Consider the following 12,548-nt stretch of genomic DNA (forward strand, 5'->3'; position numbering starts at 1 on the left):
AAAGAATCTCCAAACTCTTGAAGTAAAAGGGCTGCTAAAGTCTTATAGTCTGATAAGCCCGCAGCTGTATGATCTTCAGAGTCCGAAACATCGTCTAACTCTTGTTCAATCCCCATGGGGGAAGAGGGATCAACCGAAGAGGATTGTCTCTTATCGATAGGAGACGAGTCTCTCGCAGCACCTAAACCACCCTTGCAAGAGCGACGGCCGCCTGTGCGACAACTTGCGTCCTTACTAGGGAGAGGCTGATCCTGCGAAAAGACTCTATCATAATCTCTCTCCTGGCAAGAGCGATGGCCGCCTGTGCAACATCTCTCTCCCTTGTCAGAAGAAGGATGTCCTTTCAAACCACTCTTAACAGGAAAAGCTCTATCCCGACAGGGGCTACGGCCGCCCGTGCGACATCTAGAGTCCCTGTCAGGCGAAGGCTGATCCTGCTCAAAGCTAAAAGAAGCCTCTTGCTTCATGTCTCTTTGAACAATGGAATATCCTCGTGTCTGCTGTTTGGATGTCGATTGTGGCGCCTGGCGCCGGGCTGGCGCTTCCGCTGCATTGCGCCAGGCTGGCGCTTCTGGCGCTTTTGGCGCTTTTCTCCTACTTCCTGTCCGAGGAGTAGAGTACGCAAATTTTGTGCCAGAAACGTCCGTTCTTCCCGTCGATCTCTTTATCGGCAGGAAAGAGTCTTTCCTTCTAGGAGCATCCTTTTTTAGAACTCCTACTAAAGAGGAGATCTGCTCCTGCATTTTTAAGAGAATCTTAGTAGCTGCATTCTCTTCTTCCTTGTCCGAGGTCGGTGAAGGAGGTCTAGAGGAGGTAGGAGACTCCGATTTGAGAGCTGGTATATTCTTAGCTCTTTTCCTTTCACATGGTGATTCTTCAGGAAAACATTCTGGGCTTGAATCCAAAGTTGGAGCTTTCCAACTCCTTTTCAAGGGGCGTGAAAGTTCGTCCGAACTCCAGCCCTTTCTTTGAGGCGAAGAATCAGATGAAGAAAAACACTTTTTTAGGATGCTTTTCCTATAGCTATCCTTGGCAGTTCGGGACGCCACAGAATCTGCCGAGGGGACGCCTGATCGGTGGGGATTCTCCATCACCTCCGTAAGGCTGTTGACATTCCTTCTCCTCTGGGCCTGGGAGCCTGAAAGAGGTCTAGGCCTGGGAGCGAGATGAAGCCAATCAGACGCACCCTCCACTGCACTGGGGACACTTACGTCACTTTCACTGCGCTTACCTTGTATAGCTTGCATTTGACGTTCCATCCTTTTGAGTGCAGCTTTTAGATCTGCAATTTCCGTTGCAGGATTTGCAGGATTTGTAGTACATGAGGAAGTAATTATAAGTTTAGGATTAGGTGCTACACTAATTGGCTTGTTAGAACGAGACCTACTTACGCTTCTGGAGGAAGCCTTCCTAGCCCTATCCATATCTAATTTCCTTAAATAGGAATTTAGAGTCTTCCACTCTTCCTCATTCAAATCTACACATTCATTACAGGTGTTAGTTACAGAGCATTCATTCTGCCTACACCCCTTACAAACCGTGTGAGGGTCTACCAAAGCTTTCGGTAGCCTCACCATACATCCCTCATTCACACACAGTCTTCTAACTGAAAAGCTAGAGTCCGACATTATGAGAAAAATCCAAATCCAAATCAAATAATAAAGTCCACAAAAAGCGGTTCTTTTCATGCCCAACCAAAGATCCAATACGTCACCAATTAAACCAGTTTAGAAGATCAATAGCGATGAAAAACACGAAATGTTGATGTCCCGGCCGACAGAGAAAATCTGAATTAGAAAACGGGAATGGTTCCTATTCCTGCCACCCAGCGGCAGGGCGGTAGATCACCTGACCTACCTGTAGCGTGTGCCGCGAAATTCGAATTTCTGTCGGGGACGACGGAGTCTATAGCTAAGTACGTATATATCTGACAGGGAAGTTGAATGTATAAAAACTTAAATTTTTCCTTACTTACTGCTTCCTTGTTCAAATTTCCAAGACTAAACCTTCGGACTGATAATCAATATTGCATTTGTTTCTGCAGGTCAGCTTTGGCGTGATTTTATATCTCTAAAATACACTTCTGGGATTTCTATCCTTTCATTCTGTAGCAACTGAAAAGAAAAGAAAAATCTCATCAGTAGAAGTGTCACTACCTGCCTTTACAGCTTTGTCAGTGTTAATAGAAACAGTTATTTGAAATTTAAAAACTGAAAGCCCTGCAGCAGATAAATTTTGACTGATATGTACAAATATTTCTGGGCTCACTCGTGTCGCTGCGCGAAATATCCGTTCTCTGTTTAATCTATTATTTCTAGGGTAAATGTACTAACACATACCAGAGAATAAATAAATAAAGAAAAAGGTCAGTACAACTGACTCGCTCACCTGTCCAAGAGGGTGTCGGTATGAACACTATGGCGAGTGAGACCACTACCACGAGCCAAATACCAATAGAAATCTCCCACTACAAAATCCCCACAAGAGGAGAGCCGACCCACAGAGTGGGCAGCAACTACTACTACTTCCATCCCATGCTGCCGACTGCTGCGCCTCTGTGGCCATCCTTTTCAGTTAGCGCACACGGTATACACGTGCCCTTTTTTGCTCTGTGTTTTTTTGTGCCCTTTTCTTGGATTTATTTACCATGGAGCGTGCAGCCATCGCAGCAGCTAAGTTAAGTACTCAGTATTTATTGCTAATTGGTTTTTTCCGGCCCTGAGCCCGTATTTGCCGTTTTTTAGGTATAAATACGAACTCTAGGTCGGAAGCATGGCAGCATTGTTCTGCCTCGTGGCGGGTTCGTTCTTGGTCTCCCATACCCAGAACATTCCCTTACTTTAATACGCTCTATGTTAATCATCCGTTTTGTTAGGGTACAGTCTACACGGTTTTTTTGTCATGCATGCATGCCTTTTACCTTATGTAGGCTCCTTCTATCCAGACCCTAGCCACGGCTCTTAGTATCGGCCCCGGCTAGCTTTGAGTGGTAGACTTTCCTTCGGGTTAGTCGTACACTCCTGGATTTTTTCTCCTACTATTTTGTTTTCTTCCTTTCATATTTTATTCATTTTATTTTATATTGTATTTAGGTTAGTGTAGGCGTCTGGCTTCATTTAGCCTAGGTTACGGCCCATAGGGCCCATATGCTACCGCTCCTCAGTTCGGTTGCTTCCCGATAGCATCCCTCTGTTCAGCCGTGGTTTTTTCTAGGCCTTAGTGTCTCATTGTTTTGTAGTTACCACCTTACCGCCCCGTGGTCACTACGTGATCACGGAGCAGCCAGACGCCTGTCCAGTCTTCTTCCCCCCTCCCGCTCTTCCATAGAGTCGGGGGGTGGGTTGGTCCACCCATGCTCGCTCCGCATACCCGAGCCTGCCTCCCTCTCCCCCCAGGCGGAGGGAGTAGAGGGACGGGACAGACCCAGACTGGACTCGACCTCTCCAGCTTCTCGGTCCGGCCGGATGGTAAGGTGGGGGGACGGGCCTTTCCCCCCCTCCGCACTACTCCGTCGCTCCGTTGCTAGCCCGAGTCTGTTTGTCCTCTCGCCCTTTCCCACCTTACTGGGGCTCCTTTGCCACCGGAGCCCCAGCATCCAGCGGAAAGATGCTAGTCCACCCAACAGGGTGGACCGGGATACACAGTTGGTCTCTACTAACCACTCCGGCTCGCTGAGTCACGACACTCCGCCACGCACTGGATTTAGTCCGGTACGTTCGTATTTTATAGGTTTAAGTTCTGTTATGTTAAACTAGTAAGTTTATCTTAAGCTACCTTAAACCATCCCCCCCCTCCCTCACCTGTCTCACCGGATCTCTCCGGGGTTATAGCCTATTCAGGCGGTAAGGGAGGGGTTATGCCCAAATTTTTTCCGAGCTCCGGCATGCAACGGAGTTCTTCTACCCTTTAGCCTGTAAGTGACTACCTTTAAGATACTCATGTGTCTTTTCACTTACAGACCACAACTGTGAGCATCCGGGATGCGCCGCCACACTTCAAGACCCTTGAGGACACGAAGTTTGCCGGTCCCATGCTCCATGCGCGACTCCGCACGGGGACATCCAGGTCTGGTATCACGAGACGTGCACCATTTGTTATGATCTGGTGAGCCAGCTTTTAGACGGGGTAAGTATGCCAACTCCGTTAGCCAGTCCCTATTTGGTTATAATTCTTAAGTTTTCTAAAATTCAATCCTCCAAACTTAAGATAAAAATTCATGGGGTTTTGCAGCCCCTATAATTTTAAGTTAAGCTTTTAATTTTGTTTTAGTTTTAAGTTTAATCTTAAAATCTAATCAATACCCTCTCTTTCAGGCTCCGGCTGTGAAGGATACCGCACTGGCAACCCTGCGGGCCTGGGTCGGCGGTTTTGGGAAGAACGCCGCCAAGGGTATGCCCTACATTCTTGAAAAGAAGTTGGCAGTACTGATCTTCCCCGGAGGAAAGTCAACAGGCTACGTCGACCCAGCAGAGGCTGCCCCGACTATCGCCTTCATCCAGCAACAGCTGGCTGCCTCGTTAACAGATCAAGGCCAGGATATCTCCTCGGAAGTCGCAACATTGGATATTAATATTGAACCTATGGTAGGTGTAGACGACCTGTTGGTCGAGGTAAGTACGTTGGACGCCCAAGGGATACCCTTGGGTGCTACTGGATCTTCTACCCCTGCAACCTCTCCATCCTTCCAAGGCTTTACAGGTGCTGAATTATATACTTCTCCTGACGCTTCCGTTAGACCCAAGGTCAAAGGTCAAGCTGTTAAAACCTTGACCAAGACGTCGTCGTCGTCTAAAAAGACGGCGTCGGCGTCATCCTCTTCTCGTAAGTCTCCGGCTAGGAATCCCGGAGCAGATAGGTCTAAAGCTTTCTGGGTCCGGCTCTAAATCCTCTAAGAGTAGATCCTCCAGGGAGAGATCACACACTCCAGCGGAGTCGACAGTTCCATGCCCTTGGTTCCGGTTCAGAGCCACCCTTCCACCTCCGCAGCAGCTCCGGCTTTGGATTCCAACGCTGGCCTGTTGCAACAAGTGGGCGATCTGGTTGGTTCTCTGAAATCCAGTATGGAACAAATGATCTCCCGGTTGTCTGATAGGATCAACTCTCAAGACAACATTATAGCCGGACTGAGCCAAGCTCCACTAGCTTCTTCCCCAACTTTCAGCACAGGGGGAAGCCAATTACCCCCGTATGACTCTCTACCTCCGTTCTCAATGAACAATCCTTGGAGAGTAGCATCATACGCCCCCTTCCAAGACGGGCTTATCTCTATCCCGGAATGTGGAACTCGGAGGATTGAAGACTTCGAGTTCTACCCGGAAGACCTTCAGCCTCCCTTCATCGGCTATGCCAGGCTCACCGCATCGGCTATGACTCGGGACGATAAAGTACCAAAAGAGACAGTCCTCTATTCACGAGACCAGGCTCAGAGAGAATGGCTCAGGTGTCTAGAGGACATGGATTGTTCCAATACCAAGATTCAATCGTTTAAGAGTCCGTTTACGATCTTTACAATGGAAGAGAGTACCCCGCTCCCTTTCTTGACAAAGATCGCTACAACCACCATTCCAGCAGCCCAGAAGGGGGATTCGATGCCTCAGCTGAAGGAAGCGGACCCTACGTCTCCTTTACTCCCCTCAGCCGGTGAGTTGTGGGAAGATTTGCCCAACACCTTCTCAGCGGGCAAACTCAAACCAGACTGTGCTATGGAGCAGTTTGGTGAGAAGCTACCTAGGCTTCCGGATAGCCTTATTCAGGCGGAATTCGATTCCAAATCGCGGTTAGCCAGGTCTATTAATACCATGGCCATGACCGAGGTGGCTACCATTTCCTATGGTTCGGAGCCACTATTTAAGCAATCTCACCAACCAAATCTCTGACTCAAAACGGTACAGTCTGATATGTTTGAGTTCGCCACGGCTAGGACGAATTGTAGGAAACATGTCCTACAAGAAGCAACAATTCGGCATGAGCCGAATAAGTTGCTCACATCGAGCATCTGGGGAGCAGACCTCTTCCCAGAGGCGATGGTGAAGGAGGTCCAGGCAGAGGCTACGAGATTAAACCAAAGCCTTAAAGATCGTTGGGTCTTACGGCCAAAAGACGTCAAGATCAAGTGATCAAGGGTAAGGCTCAAAGGAAACCCAGACGTTTCCAGCCCTACCAGAACAAGCAGCCACGCTTTACACAGCAGGTTCCAGCTGTTCCGTTGGTGCAAGCAGCTCAACCTTCTACCTCAAGGCTCAGTCGCAGCAATATATGTTTATTTCCCCCCAGCCTCAACCCTCCACCTCTTACGCCCTCTCTCCAGCCTACAATCAAGTCTTCGAGGGTCAGGCTTCCCAGAAGTATGAACCGCTCGGGTAAGGGGAGCAGAGGTAAACGATCCTTTCGTGGGAGAGGATCGGGAGGGCCCTTCAACAGAGGGAAGCATTTCAGGGGAGGCCGAGGAGGCTATCAAGCCAATGAGGATGTTCAGGTAGGAGGGAGGCTGTTTCACTTCCGCCACCGGTGGAACTTCAGCAAGTGGGCGCAGAGCATTGTGTCAAAAGGTCTGGGTTGGAGCTGGATAGCGGACCCGCCCCCATCCAGACCTTTCCGCCAACTTCCATCCAAGAATTGACGGAGTATGCGGAGGACCTCCTTCAGAAAGGAGCTATAGCGAGAGTCAACAGGTTAAAAATTTCAAGGACGCTTATTCAGCGTGCCAAAGAAAGGCTCACAAAAAAGAAGGGTAATCTTAGACTTGTCCCGCTTAAACTTAGCCATTCGCGTGCGACAAGTTCAAGATGCTCACGATCTCGCAGGTACGGACCTTACTTCCCCGTGGGGCCGTCACCACCTCTATCGATCTTACAGACGCTTACTATCATATCCCTATTGCAAGACACTTCCGTCCGTATCTGGGCTTCAAATAGGAGACCAGACATTCTCCTTCAAGGTAGTTCCTTTCGGGCTCAACGTAGCACCCAGGGTGTTCACGAAGTTGGGGAAGTAGTAGTTCAACAACTAAGATCGCAAGGGGTTATGGTAGTAGCGTATCTCGACGATTGGTTGATCTGGGCTCCAACAGTCGAGGAATGCCACGTAGCAACACTGAAAGTGATTCAGTTCCTGGAATATCTAGGCTTCAAGATAAACAAGACCAAGTCAAGACTCACTCCAGAGTCAAACTTTCAGTGGCTGGGCATCCAATGGAATCTATCCTCCCATACTCTGTCGATTCCATCAGCCAAAAGGAAGGAAATAGCGAAGTCAGTAAAGCAATTTCTGAGTCACAAACTGGCGTCAAGAAGAACTCAGGAAAGGATCCTGGGTTCACTCCAGTTTGCATCATGACAAACATCTTGATGAAAGCCAAACTGAAAGACCTAACCAGAATCTGGCGCTCACGAGCAAATGTCAGGTCCAGGGACAAGTTATCCTCAGTCCCTCAGATTCTACGGAATCGACTTCGCCTGTGGGCGAAAGTCAAGAACTTATCGATATCAGTGCCCCTTCAGTTTCCTCCTCAGGGGATTACCATCCACACGGACGCTTCATTAAGCGGTTGGTTGGGGAGGATATTCCCAGTTCAAGAAAGTTCAGGGAACTTGGTCACCTCAGTTCCGTCAGTTCCATATAAACGTACTGGAAGCAATGGCAGTGTTCTTGACTCTAAAAAGGTTAGGTCCGCCAAAGTACTCCCACATAAGCTAGTCTTGGACAGCGCAGTGGTAGTACATTGTATAAACAGGGGAGGCTCCAAATCACGTCATCTAAATCATGTCATGGTAGCCATCTTCTCCCTGGCGGACAAGTTCAGTTGGCACCTCTCCTCCACCCATATAGCTGGAGTGAGAAACGTCATAGCAGATGCTCTATCCCGATCAGTACCTCTTAGAGTCGGAATGGTCACTGGACAACAGTTCGTTCCAATGGATTCTTCAGAGAGTTCCAGGCCTACAAGTGGATCTCTTCGCATCCCAAGCGAACCACAAACTCCCATGTTATGTGGCCCCCAACCTGGACCCTCTGTCCTATGCCACGGACGCCCTGGCCCTAGACTGGAACAACTGGGAGAAGATTTATGTCTTTCCTCCAGTGAATCTTCTCATGAAGGTACTGAACAAACTCAGGACATTCAAGGGTCAAGTGGCTCTAGTAGCCCCAGACTGGCCGAAAGAGCAATTGGTACCCTCTAATTCTGGAACTGGGGCTTCGCCCTCTTCGGATTCCCAGTCCCAGGCTCTCCCAGTCAGTACAAACGAAGACTGTGTTCGCTTCCTCAGGGATTCTAAAAACCCTAACTTTATGGATTTCATGAAGTTTGCGGCGAAAAGAGATGCGAATATTGACCCTCAAAACATTCTCTTCTTGGAATCCGATAAAAGAGATTCAACTTTGAGACAGTATGATGCTGCTGTCAAAAAGTTATTTTGCAACCTTCCTGAGAGAATCAGATATTAGAATCATGACAATCAATTCAGCTATATCCTTTTTCAGATCTTTATTTGAAAAAGGCTTAGCAGCTAGCACCATTACGACAAACAAGTCAGCCTTGAAAAAGATTTTCAATTTGGTTTCAACATAGACTTGACAGACTCCTACTTCACGTCTATTCCCAAGGCTTGTGCTAGACTTAGACCTTCTGTAAGGCCTACGTCAGTATCATGGTTCTTAAATGATGTTCTAAAGCTGGCTTCAGAAACTGATAATGACACATGCTCATTTATAATGCTCTTAAGAAAAACTCTATTTTTATTAAGCTTGGCCTCAGGAGCTAGAATTTCAGAACTGTCGGCTTTATCCAGATCCGGATCATATTCCATTTCTTCCCACAGGGGAAGTGCTACTTTACTCCGGAACGTAGTTTTATAGCAAAGAATGAAGATCCTTTGATGAGGTGGGAACCATGGAAGGTAGTACCCCTTCCACAAGATATATCTCTTTGCCCAGTATCGACCTTACGAGCCTTTCTGTCTAGGACCTCCTCATCCTCATCGGGTCCTCTCTTTAAGAGAGAAAAAGGTGGTACTTTATCTATTAAAGGCATCAGGCAGCAGATCCTGTACTTTATTAAACAAGCCAATCCTGACTTTTCCAAAAGCACATGATGTCAGGGCAGTAGCCACCTCAATTAACTATTTCCAACATATGAACTTCGATGAGTTGAAAAAATATACTGGATGGAAATCGCCGACAGTATTTAAACGTCATTACTTAAAGTCCTTGGAAGCTCTGAAATTTTCAGCAGTGGCGGCGGGTAACATAGTTTCCCCACCCCCGACTCGGCATAATCTTTAGTAGAAGATCCAGTCCTCCTTTCTTTCTACCTGTCTCACCCAACAGTTCGTCTATTCCTACCTTGTTTCATCTACGGTTACCCTTGTGTCTTAGCTGGCTTTTATGATGATATGGTGGGTGTCCCTTATTTTTTTTTGCTAGGACACTCACAATCGATTGTATATTTGATCTCTTAGAGGTGATCCCCTTATTTTTATGCTAGGGGATACATCTTAATTGTAATGGTTACGGGTTTTGTATATTAAGTTATATACATTCCTTTATATATTATTGTTATTGAGTTTGTTCTGCTCAACTTATTGTCTTAATTGCTCTGGAGTTCTTGATACATGTCAATACACATATACTAGTTTCGGAACATATATGCCATGTAAGCCTGTATATATGTAAATTGCCTTAAGCTAAGAAATATTATTAGCATTAAGTTTAATTTAAGCAATATTTCTATTTTGTATCATTGTGTATATGTATCTTTATTATCAATTATATTCTTTTATTTTATTTTATCTTTTATTTGAGACCTCTTTTTTGTTTTGTTACATGTTTATTACAATCTTGTGCTATTTCTCTGGTACGCATTTCGCGCAGCGACACGAGCTGAGCCCAGAAAAGGGATTTTGACGTAAGGAAAAATCTATTTCTGGGCGATTGGCTCGTGTCGCCAGCGAAATCCCACCCTACCCTTCCCATCGCTCAAGATTGTCTGCTAACTTCAGGATGGCCACCAGAGGCGCAGCAGTCGGCAGCATGGGATGGAGTAGTAGTAGTTGCTGCCCACTCTGTGGGTCGGCTCTCCTCTTGTGGGGATTTTGTAGTGGGAGATTTCTATCGGTATTTGGCTCGTGGTAGTGGTCTCACTCGCCATAGTGTTCATACCGACACCCTCTTGGAGGGTGAGCGAGTCAGTTGTACTGACCTTTTTATTCATTTATATTTATTCTCTGGTATGTGTTAGTACATTTACCCTAGAAATAATAGATTAAAGGATATTTCGCTGGCGACACGAGCCAATCGCCCAGAAATAGATTTTTCCTTACGTCAAAATCCCTTTTTGCAACATTAACTTGCATTGGATGCATGATTACCCTGTACCTGAGGTAGATATTTAAAATATAAAACCATCAACCTTCCCTCATGCTGCTGCAGGATCCTTTAGAAAATATATACTACATACATGGAAATAATCTAAAATAATGGTTTGTACATTTCCCACTACAAGCTCAAACTTCACAAGTTTGTATGATGAGTACAACTGTGAGCGCCTTTCATCTGCTGACCTCTTTATACTGCAGAATTTACAATGATGTTAAGACTGTGCCGCTACTGTTTCTTGCAGTAATACTAAAACGATCTTCTAAGAAAACATGGATACTTGTTTCAAAAATCGACAAACCTTTATAATTTCCTAAAAACAAACCCTAAGTAAATAATAACACAGAGGAAATAACAGTGCAATAAAAAACAGAACTTCCACAAAGTGGGGTCTAGAATAGCAAAGATTGCGAAGCAAAGAAGTTCCTTAGTTAGTCTTATTGTTGCCTCCTCCTTCCATACCATTCCTCTTAACCACATAGGTTACAAATAAGGGGATTAACAGGAGGACGGAAAGATGACATTGGATAGAATTTAAAATTTTACGTGTTTGTGCATTTGTTAACAATTCAACTACCGTATATTTCGGCGTATAAGTCGACCCTTTAGCCCCCAAAAATCATGCCAAAATTAGGGGGTCGACTTATCTAACAGTAACAAAAAGTGAATCTTTATTATTTTGGCATATCGGTACAGGAATCCAGGCTTTACAGTTGGCTATTAACAATGACAGCCTTCTTGAGGTAACTATGTATGTAAATACCAGTATTAAAAAATTTCACACTGTAATACGACAATAATAATGCATTAGAACATCCATTACCTTAAATAAAATGAAAAAAATCTAAGTAACTTGAAGAAACCCTAATCGCACAGCAAGCGTAAACATTGCGTAGCCATTTGTAGTACAGTAATTGAGAAGGATGCGTTCACTCTGACAGTTTTGTATTTACCGGGGTATTGTTCAAAAACACTTATGGTATGAAATCTTTATTTATCACTATGAAATAAAAAAAATTTGTATGTAATAGTAAATATGTATTTAAAATCCTTCAAAATTACTTGAGTCATCGTCACTTGAATTAAACAATTCATCAAACAAATTATCATTCACGGTTTCAGCATAAGGATCCCAGTTTAAATCTGGTGAATCAACTGCAGGTTCGTTTTCCCTCAAATGAGCCTGTTTATGACATAGAAGAACCAATGGTCAAGGAATTTTCCAACATAATAAAATACCGGGACGTCGTTTTAACAACCCAATCAAAATATTAACTTGAGTGGCAGTTTGTACATACATATATACGTAGGCTGTTATGCAGCGTTAGTTAGCGCTTTGTTTGTTTACATTACACTCGAGTAACGTATCTTTCGTTTCGTCATTTCTAATCATATTTGCCGGTATTCATCTTTTATATATTACACAGATTTGTTAATATACCGAGTATATTTCCTGTATTTCTTATGGTAAGTAGAGCAACATATGTACCGTAATTACATTCAGGTTATTTTATATACGTTTTACCCTGCTGCTTATTTTGAGCGTACGGTTGGCCTCACATTTTATAGGTCGACTTATATACCCGATATTAGTTAAAATCATACAAATTTACTCAGAATTAGGGGGTCGACTTATCTTCCGGTCGACTTATACGCCGAAATATACGGTAATAATTTTAATATATATTACCAATTTGAGAAGTACCCAGATATTATAATGAAATTTGAAGTAAAAATACCCAAGGAAGTTATGCCAATGAATCCCCATAAAATGTCTACTAGCATAAGTAATAAGTATAGGAACCACCCTATTGGGGACCAATTTACTAGTATAAGCAATTCTTGGCTACAAGTTATGGGTAGAGGCACTCAAATGAACTGAGGGGACCAGTAGACTTTTCATGATGGTTGTCAACAATCCCACATCTCCAGCAATATGACATTTTTATAATACAACAAAGTTTTAATTATACCTACCCAGTAATTACATAGCTATAAGTTCCATTTATACAGCAGCTTGAATTCAAAATTTCATGGATAACACTTCACGCTATTGTGTAGGCAACCAGTCCCGCCCACTAGTGGGAGAATAGGAACGACTGTGAGCAGTAAACTTTGTTTTGTTCATGCCTTATGACCATCAGAGAGGAGGAGGGATGGCTCTGATCATGTAA

At 44.8% G+C, this 12,548-nt stretch overlaps 1 long non-coding RNA gene across 2 annotated transcripts in view; it reads right to left on the reverse strand.

Moving 5' to 3' along the window:
- Nucleotides 1-1,975: 1,975 nt before the first annotated feature.
- LOC135203292 (uncharacterized) overlaps nt 1,976-12,548 on the reverse strand; it is an 87,988-nt gene continuing 77,415 nt past the window's right edge. For both annotated transcript variants that reach the window (XR_010311902.1, XR_010311903.1), the window contains exon 3: nt 1,976-2,114. This is a non-coding gene — a long non-coding RNA (uncharacterized LOC135203292). The remainder of the gene's footprint in view (nt 2,115-12,548) is intronic.

This window comes from Macrobrachium nipponense, chromosome 36, assembly GCF_015104395.2.
Source record: "Macrobrachium nipponense isolate FS-2020 chromosome 36, ASM1510439v2, whole genome shotgun sequence".
Classification (NCBI taxonomy): Eukaryota; Metazoa; Arthropoda; class Malacostraca; order Decapoda; family Palaemonidae; genus Macrobrachium; species Macrobrachium nipponense.